This window comes from Triticum urartu, chromosome 7, assembly GCF_003073215.2.
Source record: "Triticum urartu cultivar G1812 chromosome 7, Tu2.1, whole genome shotgun sequence".
Classification (NCBI taxonomy): domain Eukaryota; kingdom Viridiplantae; phylum Streptophyta; class Magnoliopsida; order Poales; family Poaceae; genus Triticum; species Triticum urartu.
In genome coordinates this window covers 146,953,410-146,973,249 of record NC_053028.1, presented here as the reverse complement: position 1 = coordinate 146,973,249, position 19,840 = coordinate 146,953,410, and positions in this window count along the sequence as shown.

The following is a 19,840-nucleotide window of genomic DNA, read 5'->3' as shown; positions in this document are numbered from 1 at the left end:
ACATTTTCCATTATGATCAGATTTCTCCCCCTTTTATTTGCCATTCAGAGTTTTGTAGTTTTATTTGGTACCTCTAAGTTGCTCTAGTGCATTCACTGTTCGTGCTCGTAGCCGCTGACATCAATAGGCAGCTGTAGCAGCGGGAGAAGTCCATTTTGCGACAACAGACACTTTCACTCCAGTGAGCCATCGTAGCCGGAGAAGTCTGGGGGGAGACTTGTGTGAGATCTCACATTATGTGAGGTCTATGAGATCAATTTTTTGAAAAACATATACGTCCTTCGTCCGGTGAAGAGTGTACATTTAGCTTCAAAATTTGTGCACAAAAGAGTGTACTTCTATCTTCCCAATGCAATTAAAGTAGAAGAAAATACTTCTCCCTCATCACACAATAATCAAGACCAATAGCAATCTACACATGATCTTCTTAATTTCTACATACACTTAGCTCATTGGGGGTTGGGTAACTAAAGAGGAAAGAGATGACGGCTTGCGTCTTTCCAATGCATTTTTTACTTAACTCCATAATTTGTCCTAAAATTTCTAGATGTACACTCTTCACCGGACGGAGGGATTACATGTTTAAATATTCTTGATAAATTTATAGACACACATCAATGTTTGATGTACGACCTCAAAAAATTTCAGCCCCTAACTAAACTTACATTAATAGAACCAAAAAAGACAATAGTGTCAAAGTACTATTCACCCAAAGCTACTAGTATTCACATTCAAATTTGTTTTATTATCTCTAAATATACATCAAGTTTTGAGCTGATTTTTTTGGTAGTTGTAGACACACCCCACATGGATGTTGTCAAATAATTTCAGATTTTTTTGAAATGTGTAAATATGATTTTTTTGAGTTGATCTCACAATCGCACCTAAATGTGAGATCTCATACTAGTCTCCCCCGAGAAGTTTGCCTCATGCCTGCCCTACGTCCTGCTTGATTGATCTTGATGAATATGAGGATTACAAGAGTTGATCTACCACAAGATCATTGTGGCTAAACCCTAGAAGTCTAGCCTGTATGATTGTGATTGCCTCTATGGACTAAACCCTCCGGTTTATATAGACACCGGAGGGGCCTAGGGTTGTATAGAGTCGGTTTACAAAGGAAGGAATCTACATACCGAACGCCAAGCTTGCCATCCACGCAAAGGAGAATCCCATCCGGACACAGGAGGAAGTCTTTTGTCCTGTATCTTCATAGCCCATTAATGTTGGGGAACGCAGTATTTCAAAAAATTTACCTACGACCACACAAGATCTATCTAGGAGATGCATAGCAACGGGAGGGGAGAGTGTGTCTACGTATCCTCATAGACCAAAAGCGGGAGCGTTTAGTAACGCGGTTGATGTAGTCGAACGTCTTCGCGATCCAACCGATCCAAGTACCGAACATATGGCACCTCCACATTCAGCACACGTTCAGCTCGATGACGTCCCTCGGGATCTTGATCCAGTTGAGGCCGAAGGAGAGTTCCGTCAGCACGACGGCGTGGCGACGGTGATGATGAAGTTACCGGCACAGGGCTTCACCTAAGCACTACGATGATATGATCGAGGTGTGTAATTATGGAGGGGGACACCGCACATGGCTAAGACAAATCTTGGAGTGCCTTTAGGGTGCCCCTGCCCACGTATATAAAGGAGGCAGGAGGAGGAGGCTAGCCTAGGAGGGTCACGCCTATAGGGGAGTCCAACTAGCAATACTAGAAAAACAGCTATAGCCAATATGGACACTAATGGCGCACTATACATGTGGTGCGCCATTACTAAATAGTAATGGCGCATCATGTGTAGGTGCGCCATTAGTAACCAAAACAGTAATGGCGCACAGGTGAAAAGTGCGCCATTACTAAGTTTGACCAAGGTTTGACCCAGTCATACACATAGTAATGGCGCACTTTGTATAGGTGCGCCATTACTAAGTTGACATAGTAATGACACACCTTTACAAAGTGCGCCATAACTATGTGTATGACTGGGTCAAACCTTAGTCAAACTTAGTAATGGCGCACTTTGCATAGGTGTGCCATTACTATGTCAAACTTAGTAATGGCGCACATATACAAAGTGCGCCATTACTAACTTTGACCAAGGTTTGAACAAGTCATACACATAGTAATGGCACACTTTGTGAAGGTGCGCCATTACTAACTTTCTAGGTGGCCGAAAATTTCACCAAATGCACCCCCCTCGTGGACCGCCTTTTCAGTTTTTAAAAAAATAAAAGAAAATGATGGAAATGTCAAAAAATAAAAGAAAATAAGTTTCCCATGTGATATGTGGTCTAGTTGTTGGAAAATTTACAAATATGAATTTCGACTTTATTTGCAAAATCTCTCTGGAATTTAGTAAAATGGGCATAACTTTTGCATACGAACTCGGATTAAAAAGTTTTTTATATGAAAAATCATCTACTCGAAAAGTTACATCCGAATTCAACCGGGGGAACCCCGTTGAAGATTTTTAGAATCCCCAAAAACCTAATAGAATAAAATATACGGGGCTCTTAAGATCTAGAGGGGGGAAAATGGGAAAAAAATTCAAACTTAGTAATGGCACACCATTTGCTAAGTGTACCACTAGTAACAGAAAAAAATTGGTTTCGATATTTTTTGGAAAAAATGTTCAAAATATGATACGTAATATGATCGGGAAGTTTGAAATATTTTTTCAAAATTTCAGCACACTCATGAACATGAACAAAGTCCTAGACATCAACAAGGTTTAATAGGATTGATATGATAGATATATCAACAAGTGCCTATTAAGTGAGCTGGTGCTGGGGTTGGATAGAACTGAGAAGTTAAGCGTGCTGGGGTTGGAGTAGTGTGAGGATGGATGACTTTCCGGGAAGTTTGACCATGGAGTGCGACTTGACTTGAGATTAAGCATATTGACCTGAGATGAAGCCATAGTGACCCGAGATTAAGAAAAAAACGAAAAAAAAATTGAATTTTTTTTGGAAAAAATTGTTAGTAATGGCGCACTTCTATGTGGTGCGCCATTACTAAGTCAGATAGTAATGGCGCACTTCTAGGCATAGTAATGGCGCATAGTGCGTCATTACTATCTGTGATAGTAATGGCGCACCAAATGTGCGCCATTACTAACAGTTACTAATGGCGTGTTAGTAATGGCGCACCTATAGTGCGCCATTAATAGCCAAAATAGGTGCGCCATTAATAGCCTATTTTCTAGTACTCCCTCCGTCTAGGTGTGTAAGTCATCTTACGTTGTGCACCGCGACCAAGGCGGAGAGGAAAACGAGAAAACTTAATGTCTTTTTGCTAATTAATAACATTGCATGCAATGAACTAACCACTGCATGTCATGTTTGGTAGTCTCAAGTGATTGAAAGCATGCACGGCCCACGTCTCTTATTGGTTGATATGTCACAAAACAAGTAGTCTCAAGTGATTGAAAGCATGCACGGCCCACGTCTCTTATTGGTTGATATGTCACAAAACAAAAAACAAGGAGGGAGTTAATATACCATGCCTAAGTGTTTTGGGATTATTTAGTTTTCGTATGGTGACTTACACACCTAGACGGAGGGAGTAGTGTAGGATTCCCAATCCTAGTTGGAGTCCCCTTCCTTTTCCAAGAGGGGAGAGAGGGAAGGAGTAGGAGAGGGAGAAGGAAAGAAAGGGGGGCGCCGCCCCTTCCCTAGTCCAATTCGGACTTGCCATGGGGGGGTCAACCCTTGAGGCCCTTCTCACCTTTCCTATATGGCCCATTATAGCCCACTACTTCCCCCGGCGAATTCCCGTAACTCTCCGGTACTCCGAAAAATACCCGAATCACTTGGAACCTTTCCGATGTCTGAATATAGCCTTTCAATATATCGATCTTTATGTCTCGACCATTTCGAGACTCCTCGTCATGTCCGTGATCTCATCCGGAACTCCGAACAACCTTCGGTACATCAAATCACATAACTCATAATACAAATCGTCATCGAACGTTAAGCGTGCGGACCCTATGGGTTCGAGAACTATGTAGACATGATCGAGACACATCTCCGGTCAATAACCAATAGCGGAACCTGGATGCTCATATTGTCTCCTACATATTGTACGAATATCTTTATCGGTCAAACTGATTAACAACATACGTTGTTCCCTTTGTCATCGGTATGTTACTTGCCCGAGATTCGATCGTCGGTATCACCATACCTAGTTCAATCTCGTTACCGGCAAGTATCTTTACTCGTTCCGTAATGCAACATCCCGTAACTAACTCAGTAGTCACATTGCTTGCAAGGCTTATAGTGATGTGCATTACCGAGAGGGCCCAGAGATACCTCTCCGACAATCAGGGTGACAAATCCTAATCTCGACCTATGCCAACTCAGCAAACACCATCGGAGACACCTCTAGAGAATCTTTATAATCATCCAGTTACGTTGTGATGTTTGATAGCACACAAGGTGTTCCCCGGTATTCAGGAGTTGCATAATCTCATAGTCAAAGGAACATGTATAAGTCATGATGAAAGCAATAGAAATAAAACTAAACGATCATTTATGCTAAGCTAACAGATGGGTCTTGTCCATCACATCATTCTCTAATGATGTGATCTCGTTCATCAAATGACAACACATGTCTATGGTCATGAAACTTAACCATCTTTGATTAACGAGCTAGTCAAGTAGAGGCATACTAGGGACACTCTGTTTTGTCTATAGATTCACACACGTACTAAGTTTCCGGTTAATACAATTCTAGCATGAATAATAAACTTTTATCATGATATAAGAAAATATAAATAACAACTTTATTATTGCCTCTAGGGCATATTTCCTTCAGTCTCCCACTTGCACTAGAGTCAATAATCAAGTTCACATCGGCATGTGATTTAACAACAATAGTTCATGTAAAATAGGGTCTAGCATATTGTACATGTGCACGTATTTGTATACGTATGTAATTGTATTCTGATCATCTATATATTGAGACGTGAGGCTGGATGTTAGCCACCCATGCAAAACCCTAAACCTACCTCTTCAACTTGGTATCAGATAGGCACCGGGTTGCCGCACGAACCCTACGCCGCCCTCCGATCCATCCGCCGCCGCCGCCGTGCGCCGCCCTTCCACGCCGCCGCCACCGCGAGTTTCCTCCGCCACCGCCGCGCGCCACCCTCCTCCATGCCGCCTCCATGTCGTCCGCCACCCTTTCGCTCTCCAATAGCGTCAGCACCATCACCTCACCCGCGACTGCCACCGTTCCCGTTGCCCTCGCCATTCCAACGATCTTCGTCCGCCTTGGCCGCCACAACTTCATGCTGTGGGGAGGCATCACCAACACCATCTTAGCCGGCGCCAACCTCCATGGCTACCTGGACGGCACCACGACGACACCCGACAAGACCATCACCGTCGGGACTGGTGATGCCGCGATGACCACCGCTAACCCGGCGTACCACCATTGGTGGACTCAGGATCAAAAGGTCAAGGGCCTCCTTCTCACCACCATGGAGGAGTACATCGCCTGTCAGCTCATCAGCTGCGAGACGACGCAGGTGGTATGGACGGCCATCGATGCCATGTACGGCACGCAGAGTCGTGCCAACGTCCGTCACATCCGGCATCAAATTCAGACGCTGAGGAAGGAGGAGATGTCCGCGGCTGAGTACATGCACAAGATGAAGGCCCTCGCCAACACCATGGCTGCCGCCGGCTCTCCGATTCTTGATGATGAGCTCATTGATCACATCCTCACAGGATTCGGCTTTGCCTACAACCCCATCGCCGCCTCCCTGGGTGTGAGTAATGCACCTATGCCCTACTCCAGCTTCTACTCGCTCGTCTTGTCGTTCGAAGCGTTGCAGACTCAGTAGAGTACGTCGGAGGGGTGGACTCCCTCGGCCAACGCCGTGACTCGCTCCGCCCCCTACGGCCAGGGCGGACGCGCTCCCTACTCGGAGCCCTACCCCTCCCAGGGTGGGGGTCGCCCGGCCGATGGCAACGGCCAACCAGGGAACGGCCGCCAAGGTGGCAACGGTGGCCGTGACCGCAACCCCTCCTACACCGGCAATGGTCGACAAGGTGGTGGGGGTAACAGTGGCAACAACGGCGGCGGTGGCCGTCGCAACAATCGCTGGCGCCCCCGGTGTCAAATTTGTAAAAACTGGGGGCATGTGGCCGATGATTATCGCAAGCACTATGACCAGGACAACACCACTCGCTCCGCCAACTCGGCCTCCACCAACACCGTCGACTATCCTTGGGTACTGGACACCGGGGCTACGGATCACCTGACAAGTGATCTTGAACATCTCTAGGTTCACGAGCACTATGATGGCAAGGACCAGGTTCAAGTGGCCAATGGTGCAGGTTTGTCTATTTCACACATTGGTCATTCCCGTTTACACGGTTCATCTCTCAAACTGCGCAACATCCTGCATGTTCCACACATCAGAGAGCATCTTCTTTCTGTCTATCACCTTTTTTGTGATAATGGTGTGTTTGTTGAGTTTCACCGTCGTCTTTTCCTTGTTAAGGACAAAGCAACCAGGTGCGTCATTCTTCAAGGTAGGAGTCGGGGAGGGGTCTACCCGATTCCCTTTGCTCGTGCATCGTCCTCGTCATCTCGCCATGCTTCATCCAGTGTCTGAGTTTCGTCCTTGCAATGGCATCAACGTCTTGGTCACCCTACCAATAATGTGGTCACCTCCATTGTTCGGAGCCATGACCTTCCATGTTCTACTTCAAATACTTCACCATTAGTGTGTGATGCATGTCAGCATGCTAAGAGTCATCAACTACCGTATTCTACGTCTTATCATGTCACTACTACCTCTTGAATTAATTCATTCAGATGTTTGGGGTCCTGCTATTGCGTTTTTGGGGGGGGGGGGGGGTACAAGTATTATGTTAGCTTTGTTGATGACTACATGTGCTTCACTTGGATTTATTTGCTTAAACATAAGTCTGATGTTGAGCAAGTCTTCTATAACTTTCAGGCTCATGTCGATCGCCTTTTGGATTACAAAATCAAGGTCGTTCAGTCCGACTAGGGTGGTGAATACCACAAGCTCCATCACTATTTTCAACGCACGAGCATCTCCCACCGTGTGTCATGTCCACATACATCTCAGCAGAACGGTATTGCCGAGCGCAAACACTGTCATTTGGTCGAGACCGGCCTCGCCTTACTGGCGCATTCATCTCTCCCACTTTGGTTTTGGGATGAGGCTTTTCTTACGGCATGCTATCTCATCAACCATATGCTCACTCCGGTTCTCAACAAGGACACACCCCTGTTCCGCCTGTTTCATGTTCAGCCCAATTATTCCTCTCTTAGGATTTTTGGGTGTGGTTGCTGGCCTAGTCTCCACAAGTATAATGCTCACAAGATGGATTTTCGTTCCAAGATGTGTGTTTTCCTTGGCTATAGCCCTCTGCATAAGGGCTATAAGTGTCTTGATCGCACCTCGAGTAGGATCTATATCTCTCATGATGTTGTTTTTGATGAGTTAGTTTTCCCTTACTCCATCCCAGGTGTCTCGGTTGACATTGCTTCTATTGAGCACGCCCTCAATTTTCCATCTAATGAACCGGTTTCAGATGTCCATGTGCGGAAATATGACCTCTCATATTTGTCACCTGACTTGTTTTCTGCAGATGCTGCTCTAATTTCTTCCTAGGAACCCGTCGCCGCACTTGCATCCGCCGGCATGATCGACGTGCATGCCACGCCTCCTAAGGCGGTCTCGTCGGCCTCGCCCGCTGGCGCGACCGCGGGCCCGACTGAGTCGCCCGCTGCATCTCCCGCCTCGCTTGGGTCGGCCCAGCCCACCTTGCCCGTCGTCGCCGGGTCGCCAGCTGTGTCCCCTGGACTGCCGCCTCCGCCTGGCTCTCCGTCGTCGCCTGGTCCGGCGTAGCCCGACATGTCTCCCCGACCCGTGTCGCCTACTGCTGAAGATCGTTCAGCCGCGACACCACTAGTCGGGTCTCTGTCCTCACCTCCACCATCTACCGATGATCCGGCTCCCGGGCACACTATGGTCACCCGTCACCGTGATCATACGCGTAAGCCCAAGACATACACGGATGGCATGGTGCGGTACGACACTCATCGGCGTGCATTCTTCGCCGCACCCACTTCTCATCGTGATGCTCTTAGTGAACCGGCTTGGCGTGCCGCCATGTCTGAGGAATTTGCTGCCCTTTGTCATACGCACACATGGGTGTTGGTGCCTTGGCCTCCTGGTGTTAATGTTGTGGGCTACAAGTGGATCTTTAAGACCAAGCATCGACCGGATGGTTCTGTTGACAAGCACAAAGCTCACCTTGTTGCTCGTGGTTTTACTCAACAGCAAGGGATCAACTATGGATATACTTTTAGCCCTGTGGTGAAGCCTGCCACGGTTCGTCTGGTCCTCTCTCTTGCTGTCTCCCGCGGGTGGAGTCTTTGACAGATTGATGTGAGTAATGCTTTTCTCCACGGTTTTTTGGACGAAGATGTCTACATGCAGCAGCCCCCTGGTTTTGAGGATGCTCATTATCCCTTTAATGTCTGCAAACTCCAGAGGTCTATCTACGGGCTCAAACATTCGCCGCATGCCTGGTATGCTCGGGTGTGTCAGCGTCTCTCATAGCTTGGTTTTGTTCCCTCCAAGGCAGATGTGTCCTTGTTCATCTTTTCACATGGTGCTATCCAGATATACATGCTAGTGTATGTTACGATATTGTGATTGCTGGTTCTACACCTACTGTGGTGGATTGCCTTGTGCAGTCCTTGTCTGCGAGTTTTCCCATCAAAGACTTGGGTCGACTGGAGTATTTTCTTAGACTGGAAGCGTCCTTTCATTCAGGGGGCATGACATTGACGCAGAAGAAGTATGCACTTGATCTCCTTCATCGCGTCAACATGGAGAACTGCAAGTCCACTTCCACTCCTCTTGCCACATCTGAGAGCCTCTTGCGTCATAGCGGTGCATTGCTAAGTACCAATGATTCTTTCAGGTATCGCAGTGTAGTTGGGGCAATTCAGTATCTGACACTCACTCGTCCAGACATCTCCTTTGCCGTGAACAAAGTGTGCCAGTTCCTGTCTCAGCCTATGGAGGTTCATTGAAAAGCAGTTAAGCGTATTCTCAGGTATGCCAAAGGTATGCTAGACACGGGATTACAGATTCATAAGTCCAGATTTACTGGAGTCAGTATATTCACCAATGCAGACTCGGCAGGTTGTGTTATTGATAGGCGTTCTAATGGTGGCTTTACTGTATTTGTTGGACCCAATCTTATATCTTGGAGTTCCAAGAAGCAGCCTACAGTCGCGAGGTCTAGCACCGAGGTAGAGTATAAGGCATTGGCCAATGGCGCAGCCAAAGCCATTTGGACAGACACATTTCTCACAGAACATGGAGTCACACGGCAGCGCACACCCATATTATGGTGTGATAACTTAGGGGCAACTTACATTACAGCGAATCCAGTGTATCATACTCGGACCAAACACATTGAGATTGATTTCCATTTTCTGAGAGAACGAGTAGCTGTTGGTAAACTAGAAGTCAGGTTCATCTCAACTGATGATCAGCTAGTGGATGTATTTACTAAACCAACTACTCGACAGATGCTAGACCGCTTTAGAACCAATCTGAATCTTGTATGTAGTTCAGATTGAGGGGGCATGTAAAATAGGGTCTAGCATATTGTACATGCACACGTATTTGTATATGAATGTAATTGTATTCTAATCATCTATATATTGAGACGTGAGGCAGGATGTTAGCCACCCACGCAAAACCCTAAACCTACCTCTTCAACTGTTCACATCTTTATGTGATTAGTTCACATCTCCATGTGACTATTACCCAAAGGGTTTACTAGAGTCAATAATCTAGTTCACATCGTTATGTGATTAACACCCAAAGAGTGATCATGTTTTCCTTGTGAGAGAAGTTTAGTCAACGGGTCTGCCACATTCAGAGCCGTATGTATTTTGCAAAAAATTTATGTCTACAATGCTCTGCACGCTGCTACTCTAGTTAATCGCTCCCACTTTCAATATGTATCTAGATCGAGACTTAGAGTCATCCAGATCGGTGTCAAAGCTTGCATCGGCCTAACTCCTTATGACAAACTCTTTGTCACCTCCATAACCGAGAAACATTTCCTTATTCCACTAAGGATAACTTTGACCGCTGTTCAGTGATCCACTCCTGGATCACTATTGTACCCTCTTGCCAAACTCATGGTGAGGTACACAATAGGTCTGGTACACAGCATATCATACTTTATAGAACCTATGACTGAGGCATAGGGAATGATTTTTCATTATCTTTCTATTTTCTGCCATGGTCGGGTTTTGAGTCTTTACTCAACTTCACACCTTGCAACATAGGCAAGAACTCCTTCTTTGACTATTCCATTTTTAACTACTTCAAAAACTTGTCAAGGTATGTACTCGTTGAAACAATTTATCAAGCGTCTTGTTTTATCTCTATAGATCTTGATGCTCAATAATTAAGTAGCTTTATAGGTAATTCTTTCTTTGAAAAACTCCATTCAAATTCTCATATATGCTTTCCAGAAAATTCTACATCATTTCCGATCAACAATATGTCATTCACATATACTTATCAGAAAATTCGTAGTGCTTCCACTCACTTTCTTGTAAATATAGACTTCGCCACAAGTCTGTATAAAACTATATGCTTTGATCAACTTATCAAAGCGTAAATTCCAACTCCAAGATGCTTGCACCAGTCCATAGATGGATCGCTGGAGCTTGCACATTTTGTTAGCACCTTTAGGATTGACAAAACCTTCTGGTTGCATCATATACAATTCTTCTTTAAGATATCCATTAAGGAATGCAGTTTTGACATCCATTTGCCAAATTTCATAAAATGTGGTAATTGTTAACATGATTCGGACAGACTTTAAGCATCGGTACGAGTGAGAAAATCTCATCATAGTCAACATCTTGAACTTGTAAAAACCCTTTTCGACAAGTCTATCTTTGTAGATAGTAACACTACTATCAGCGTCCGTCTTCCTCTTGAAGATCCATTTATTCTCAATGGCTCACCGATCATCGGGCAAGTCAATCAAAGTCCATACTTTGTTCTCATACATGGATCCCATCTCAGATTTCATGGCCTCAAGCCATTTCACAGAATCTGGGCTCATCATCGCTTCCTCATAGTTCGTAGGTTCGTCATGGTCTAGTAACATGGCTTCCAGAACAGGATTACCGTACCACTCTCGTGCGTAGCATAGTTTGGTTGACTTATGAGGTTCGGTAGTAACTTGATCTGAAGTTTCATTATCATCATCATTAACTTCCTCACTAATTGGTGTAGGCATCACTGGAACTGATTTCTGTGATGAACCATTTTCCAATTCGGGAGAAGGTACAACTACCTCATCAAGTTTTACTTTCCTCCCACTCACTTCTTTCGAGAGAAACTCCTTCTGTAGAAAGGATCCATTCTTAGCAACATATAACTTGCCTTTGGATCTGTGATAGAAGGTGTACCCAACAGTTTCCTTTGGGTACCCTATGAAGACGCATTTCTCTGATTTGGGTTCGAGCTTATCAGGTTGAAACTTTTTCACATAAGCATTGCAACTGCAAACTTTAAGAAACGACAACTTAGGTTTCTTGCCAAACCACAATTCATATGGTGTCGTCTCAACGGATTTAGATGGTGCCCTATTTAACGTGAATGCAGCTATCTCTAATGCATAACCCCAAAATGATAGTAGTAATTCGGTAAGAGACATTATAGATCGCACCATATCTAATAAAGTACGGTTATGACGTTCGGACACACCATTATGCTGTGGTGTTCCAGGTGGCATGAGTTTGTGAAACTATTCCACATTGTTTTAATTGAAGTCCAAACTCATAACTCAAATATTCGCCTCTGCGATCAGATCATAGAAACTTTATTTTCTTGTTACGATGATTCTCTACTTCACTCTGAAATTCTTTGAACTTTTCAAATGTTTCAGACTTGTGTTTCATCAAGTAGATATACCCATATCTGCTCAAATTATCCGTGATGGTCGGAAAATAATGATACCAACCGCGAACCTTAACACTCATCGGACCGCATACATCGGTATGTATTATTTTTGATAAGTTAGTGGCTCACTCCATTGTTCCAGAGAACGGAGTTTTAGTCATCTTGCCCATGAGGCATGGTTCGCAAGCATCAAGTGATTCATAATCAAGTGATTCTAAAAACCCATCATCATGGAGTTTCTTCATGCGCTTTACACCAATATGACCTAAACGGCAGTGCCATAAATATGTTGCACTACCATTATCAACTTTGCATCTTTTGGCATCAATATTATGAATATGTGTATCACTACGATCGAGATTCAATAAACCATTTATTTTGAGTGTATGACCATAGAAGGTTTTATTCATGTAAATAGAACAACAATTATTCTTTGACTTAAATGAATAACCGTATTGCAATAAACATGATCCAATCATATTCATACTCAACACAAACACCAAATAACATTTATTTAGGTTCAACACTAATCTCGAAGGTAAAGGGACTGTGTGATGGTGATCTTATCATCCTTGGAATTATTTCCAACACACATCGTCACCTCGCCCTTAACTAGTCTCTGTTTATTTTGCAATTCTTGTTTTGAGTTACTACTCTTGGCAACTAAACCAGTATAAATACCGAGGGGTTGCTATAAACACTAGTAAAATACACATCAACAACATGTATATCAAATATACCTTTGTTCACTTTGCCATCCTTCTTATCCACCAAGTATTTGGGGTAGTTCCGCTTCCAGTGACCATTCCCTTTGCGGTAGAAGCACTCAGTTTCAGGCTTAGGTCTAGCTTTGGGTTTCGTCACGGGAGTGGAAACTTGCTTGCCATTCTTTCTTGAAGTTCCTTTTCTTTTCCTTTGCCCCTTTTCTTGAAACTAGTGGTCTTTTTGACCATCAACACTTGATGCTCTTTCTTGATTTCTACCTTCGCTGATTTTATCATCGCAAAGAGCTTGAGAATCATTTTTGTCATCCCTTGCATACTATAGTTCATCACGAAGTTCCAGTAACTTAGTGATAGTGACTAGAGAACTCTATCAATTACTATCTTATCAGGAAGATTAAATCCCACTTGATTCAAGTGATTGTAGTATTCAGACATTCTGAGCTGGAAAAGGAGCAAATATTAGAGACCTATTCTGCACAACTCCAAAAGTCCTAAAACTTCACGGGAGCACGTTTTAGAATATATGAAAAATATTGGCCGAAGGAAGTACCAGAGGGGGGCCACCCACCATCCACGAGGGTGGGGGGCACGCCCTACCCCCTGGTCGCGCCCCTTGGCTCGTGGGCCCCCTAGCAGCCCTCTGATGCCCATCTTCTGCTATATGAGGTCTTTCTTCGAGGAAAAAAAATCATAAGATAGCTCATGGGACGAAACTCCGCCGCCACGAGGCGGAACCTAGGCGGAACCAATCTAGGGCTCCGGCGGAGCTGTTCTACCGGGGAAACTTCCCTCCGGGAGGGGAAATCATCACCATCGATCCTCTCATCGGGAGGGGGTCAATCTCCATCAACATCTTCACCAGCACCATCTCATCTCAAACCCTAGTTCATCTCTTGTATCCAATCTTTGTCCCAAAGCCTCAGATTGGTACCTGTGGGTTGCTAGTAGTGTTGATTACTATTTGTAGTTGACGCTAGTTGGTTTATTCGATGGAAGATCATATGTTCGGATCCTTTATTGTTGGATTTTGGGTTCTGGCAAAACCCTCAAGGTTCGAACACCGGGGTGCGCGCGGAGATCTCTCTCTCACCGATCACGCCCTCGCGAGGGCCTTGCATGCTTGTTGGTGAAGATGGGCCGTACGGGCCCGTTTGCAGCGCCACGCCGTGGGCCGCAGGTAGGCAAGTCTGGGGACCCCCATTCCCAGAACACCGATAGTAGCCCCCGGGCCCAAGGCACGCTCGGGCTTGGCTTCGAGGCGAAGCCAAAGGGCAAGTGCGGAGCGCCGTGGGCCCCAATAGCCTGCGGCCTTGGTCGACGCGTGGAAGTTGATTGGACGTGGGCATCTCCGCTTCCCCATGCCGCCTTGATACCCGCTTGGCTAGGCGGCCACCGCGGTCTACACGGTTTCTCCTCCCGTTGTTTCCGTGCACTCTCCAATTCTTCCGCTTCGTCGTAGCTCAGCCTCTCCCCCTGATCCGATCTGAGCTCAATCCTCCCATCGCCATGGCCCCCGACCGATCGAAGAAGGGGAAGAGTCCCCTATCCTCGGCTGAGCTATGCCCGACGGCTGAGCCTGCCATTGGCAGGTCGCTGGTGCTCAACCAAGAAGCCATGGACAAGGTGCGTCCCATGCTCGCCTCCAGCTTCAATGAGTGGTGAAGGACGGTGGCCTGGCCAGGTCGACCAGATAGCCATCGTCCATTCTTCATCGACGCCCTTTGGGCTGGCTTGGTTCCTCCTTTCTCCGCCTTCTTCAACGTTGTGCTTGAGCATTATCAGATCCACATGTTGCACCTTGATCCCCAACCCGTGACCCTTCTCGCCATCTTCTACTTTGTTTGCGAGGCCATGGTAGGCATTGCTCCTTCGGTGGCTCTTCTCCGCCACTTCTTCTCGATGCACCTGATTGATCCCCGAGAGAGCTCAGGATGCCTGAGCTTTCAGGCCGTGGCGGCAACGTCCGGTGCGGGGATTAACTTCGAGCTCCCACCATCCACGAGCGGGTTTCGGACATGGTGGGTATTTGTTGATGTTGGAGTGCTCAGCCCCCTGCTCTCTTCTCCGTCAGCGCCCGCTATTCCCAACTCCGGTTGGTGCCACCAAAGGCTCGCCAATTCACGCCTTGCCCCCGTCTGGCTCAGGCTGAAGAGGCTCAACAAGTACCTTGATGTGACTGCGCCTATGGTGGTGAAGGAGTTCGTCCGGCGCCGAATTGCTCCGCTTTAGCGCCACTCTCGACCAATGTGGGCCTTGCTTAACAGCAAGGACCACATGAGACTTCAGGAGTCCGGGCTCCCCCTTGAGGCGCGGTGAACGGTGCTCGAGGTCCTGACGGGTGTCCCGTTGCCAGACGACATGCCAAGGAAGAGTTGCCTTCTGTACCGCTGCTTGATGAGTGGGGGCTGCGTCCGGTCGGCCTCGTGGGGCCCCGTGAGAACCCCATCATCGTGGTTCCTCTTCCTGCCGCTGGCGTCAAGCTCGCCCCAAGTGTGGATGCAGGGGGGCTAGCACCGCAAGGGGCCGATGGCGAAGGTACCGAGGTGCTGATGTCGCCCAGGGCTCCTGAGGCGTCATCCTCAGGAACTCGTGATTCTTGCCCTGGGGCGGCAGTTGAGGGAGCGATGCAGCCCGCCTCTCCCGAGGCCAGGGCTCCTGAGACCTCGGTAGGTCGCTGTGAGGTAGAGCTCGACAGCTCCCCTCAGCTTGGCGCTCCTGAAGCTGCCCCTTCGAGAGCTTCTCCAGATGCGCCTCGTGTTGGCTGCCATGTCCAGCACTTCGGTCGGCTTTGAGTGGACTTCGAAGAGCTCTGCAAGAGGAAGGGGTCCCCGAGCAGCGGCACCTTCGGGCCTTTAAAATGGAGAAAGTACATCGCCGTTGACGAGTAAGTACCTTATGTTGGTGATTCTTCGTGTGCAGCTTCCCTTCCTGACGATACCTCTTCAGGATCCCTTCCGCCAAGGCCGCAGGATCACATGAGAAGCATCCTCCTCTCACCTCGTTTCACCTGCTAGACTCGAGCGCTGCAAGCCCACGCGCTGCTCACTGTGTGGAGTCAACCGGGGAAGACAGCCCGTCGACAAGGCGTCTTGAGCTCGCGCCTTCGCCGTTCCTCCTTCGCGGCCTTGCCAAGCATGCCAAAGGTTCCTCCGCTGGTCGTGGATGGCGGCTGGATGGCTTCGATCTTGGGCTCCTCTTCAAGCAGTAGGTCTCGACTTGTTCGGGCTCCTCACAAGGCCTGGCCTGCAGTTGGGTGGGTGCCAGCCCCCAGCCCCCTGCTGAGAGGGGGCGAGCCGCTTCGGGCCCCATCTGCGGTCCCCACAGCGGAGAACGGAGTCAGCAACATGATTGAGTCAGCACACGAAAGGAGTGTCGTCCGCCACGAGCTCTTTCAGGAGGCGACGGGCGCGATGAACCAGCTTGGTGAAGAGCTTGTGGATGTGGACGCGCGTCTAGTGGCCGAGGGTCTTCAGCTGGTGGAGGAGTGGCACAAGTTGAATGTGGCCATCAACCTCGGGCGCCACCAGCGCGAGCTTGATAACGCAAAGGCTGAGGCGTCCCTTACGACCTCGCGCGAGGCTTGCTCCCGAGAATTGGAAGAAGCTTGGGAAGTTGACCGCCGCTGCGAGATCGCAGAGAAACGCACTGTAACGCCCACGATGCGGCTATATCTCCCACGTGTCGAAGCACGACTTAGAGGCATAACCGCATTGTAAGCAATGTCGCAAGTGAGGTAATCTTCACACAACCCATGTAATACATAAGGGAAAGAGATACATAGTTGGCTTACAATCGCCGCTTCACACAATACATGAATAAACAATACAACATCTAGATACAATCAAGGTCCGACTATGGAACCAAATTAAAAGAAGACTACCCCAAATGCTACACAGATCCCCGATCGTCCCAACTGGGCTCCACTACTTATCAACTGACAAACGAAATAACATAACGAACACGATCTTCAACTAGCTCCTCCTTGAGCTCGGTTGCGTCACCTGCACGGTATCATCGGCAACTGCAAACTGGTTTTGGAAGGAATCTATGAGTCACGGGGACTCAGAAATCTCGCACCCTCGCGCTCAAGACTATTTAAGCTTATAGGAAGGGTAAAAGTATGAGGTGGAGCTGCAGCAAGCGACTAGCATGTATGATGGCTATCATACACAAATGAGAGCGACAAGAGAAGGCAAAGGCACGGTCAAACAACTATGATCAAGAAGTGATCCTAGAACAACCTACGTCAAGCATTACTCCAACACCGTGTTCACTTCCCGGACTCCACCGGAAAGAGACCATCACGGCTACACACGCGGTTGATGCTTTTTAATTAAGTTAAGTTCCAGGTTTTCTACAACCGGACATTAACAAATTCCCATCCGCCCATAACCGCGGGCACGGCTTTCGAAAGTTCAAAACCCTGCAGGTGTGTCCCAACTTGGCCCATCACAAGCTCTCATGGTCAACGAAGGATATTCCTTCTCCCAAGACAATCCGATCAGACTCGGAATCCCGGTTATAAGACATCCTCGACAATGGTAAAACAAGTCCAGCAAGACCGCCCGATGCGCCGACATCCCGATAGGAGCTGCACATATCTCATTCTCAGGGCACACCAGATAAGCAATCCGTACAACTAAAACCAGCCCTCGAGTTTCCCCGAGGTGGCGCTGCAAGGGGCTCTAGTTTGGACCAACACTTAGACAAGCATTGGCCCGGGGGGGGGGGGTTAAAATAAAGATGACCCTCGGGATGCGTGACTCCCAAGGGAAAAAGGCTAGGTGGCGAATGGTAAAACCAAGGTTGGGCCTTGCTGGAGGAGTTTTATTCAAGGCGAACTGTCAAGGGGTTCCCATTATAACCCAACCGTGTAAGGAACGCAGAATCCGGGAACATAACACCGATATGACGGAAACTAGGGCGGTAAGAGTGGAACAAAACACCAGGCATAAGGCCGAGCCTTCCACCCTTTACCAAGTATATAGATGCATTAATTAAATAAGAGATATTGTGATATCCCAACAAAATATCCATGTTCCAACATGAAACAAACTCCAATCTTCACCTGCAACTAACAACGCTATAAGAGGGGCTGAGCAAAGCGGTAACATAGCCAAACAACGGTTTCCTAGGACAAGGTGGGTTAGAGGCTTGGCTTAACAATATGGGAGGCATGATAAGCAAGTGGTAGGTATCGCAGCATAGGCATAGCAAAAGAGCGAGCAACTAGCAAGCAAAGATAGAAGTGATTTCGAGGGTATGGTCATCTTGCCTGCAAAGTTCTCCGAGAAGACGAAAGCTTGATCCTTGTAAACGTACTCAAGGGGATCCTCGAACACGAACTCGTCTCTCGGCTCTACCCAATCAAGAACAACAAGCAAAGGGAGACACAATCAAGCACGTGCAATGCTCAAGCAACATGATGCAAACATGGTATGACATGCGGGATGCAATATGCGATGCATAAACATGATTTGGAAAGGAAAGATTAAACCTGGACTCAATATGGAAATCCAAGAGTGCCACTGGATAAAGGAGTTGATTTCGGTCAAAATCGATATAAAGATCACCGGAATCGGATGCACGGTTTGGAAATGGCAAGCAAAACAAATATGGCACCGGTCTGCGATTAACAGCAAGAGACCATCTAAATGCATCAAGAACAACATGCTACAACACTCCAACATGACAACAAAATACATGGCATGGATCCACTCAAGATGCTTGACAAAAGATGAACACTGAGCTATGGCTAAATCACTCATTAACAGGTTCAAAAAATCATGGCAAAAGTGCAAATGATAACAGGTTACAGACTTAGTGAAAATAACGACAAGTCAGGAATTTAACATCAGGAAGCAATGTTTAGAGCATGATAACTACAAGTTACAGGAACATATCATGGCAAAGCAAGGCATGGCATGAAGCTACTCAAAGCATAAAACAAAAGTCCCTTAGTGACCATGAGCCAAAAGGGATCAGAAAATACAATTGCAACCACGTGAACATAGCAATTATCGTTAACAGATTCAGACTTAGTAGAAAACTGGAACATGGCAGGACAGATATCAAGTAGGCATGTTTACGAGCTCAATGCACTCACTACGAGGCATTGCATGACAAACTAAGCATACACACAACAAGTAGACATGGCATAGAAGCTAGACATGGCAATAACAACAACATAGCATGCACGGATGAATAGCAACAACCTCGGCAAAATTGCTAAACATGTTAACAATCTGCCAGGAACATTTTATAACAAAAGTAGAGCTCGACTGACTCAAGCTAGGGCGCTCCATAAAAGCAAACAAAGACATGGATGGATAGAGCACCACAATATCTAAAAAACACCCTTACTGATCATGCTCAAAAGAGGCACGGATCACTAGGAAACAACATGAACATATGGCATAAAAACAATAACAGGACAAGGACTTAGAATATTTCTATGTCCCTGAAAACAGCAACATTAAGTAAGCTCCTTTGCATGCTTGTGCTAGTCACCACAGAGATCACAAAAATACATGGCATACACCCCTGTAAAGATAACATGGCATACTTCAAAACACATGTAGGGCTCAAGATCATAGCATGCGCACATTAATCATGGCAAAAATGACAAAAGTGCATTTGCTGAAACAGATCTGAAACTAACATCACATAGCCCTCTTCCAAAAACATTTAGGGCATTAAGATGAGCTCAAATGAAAATGATGAAATGAAGTACTCGTCGTGACGAACATTTCGATATGCTACACGCACGAATCGGAGAAACGATGATGAAGTTTTGATGCGATGAAGTATGCATGAAAATGAATGGATTCGGGGACTAAGAAGTTTTCAGGAAAAAACAGATTGAGCGGGGAATAATATGTGATGCTCAGGGCGCGGGATAGCGAGCGGGGCTCACCCATGGGCTTCGGCCCAAAACAAAGTGGAGGCGAGGTAGGCTGGGCCTTGGATCTGGGCCGGTGCTGGTCCGCGCAGGGCCCATGAGGCGCAGGTGAATGGGAGCCCCGTCGTGCTCCTCCTCTGGCTCGAAGCAGAGAGTGGCCACTTTGGAGGGGTGTTGGGTTGCAACACAAGAGGCCTATTCGGTCCCT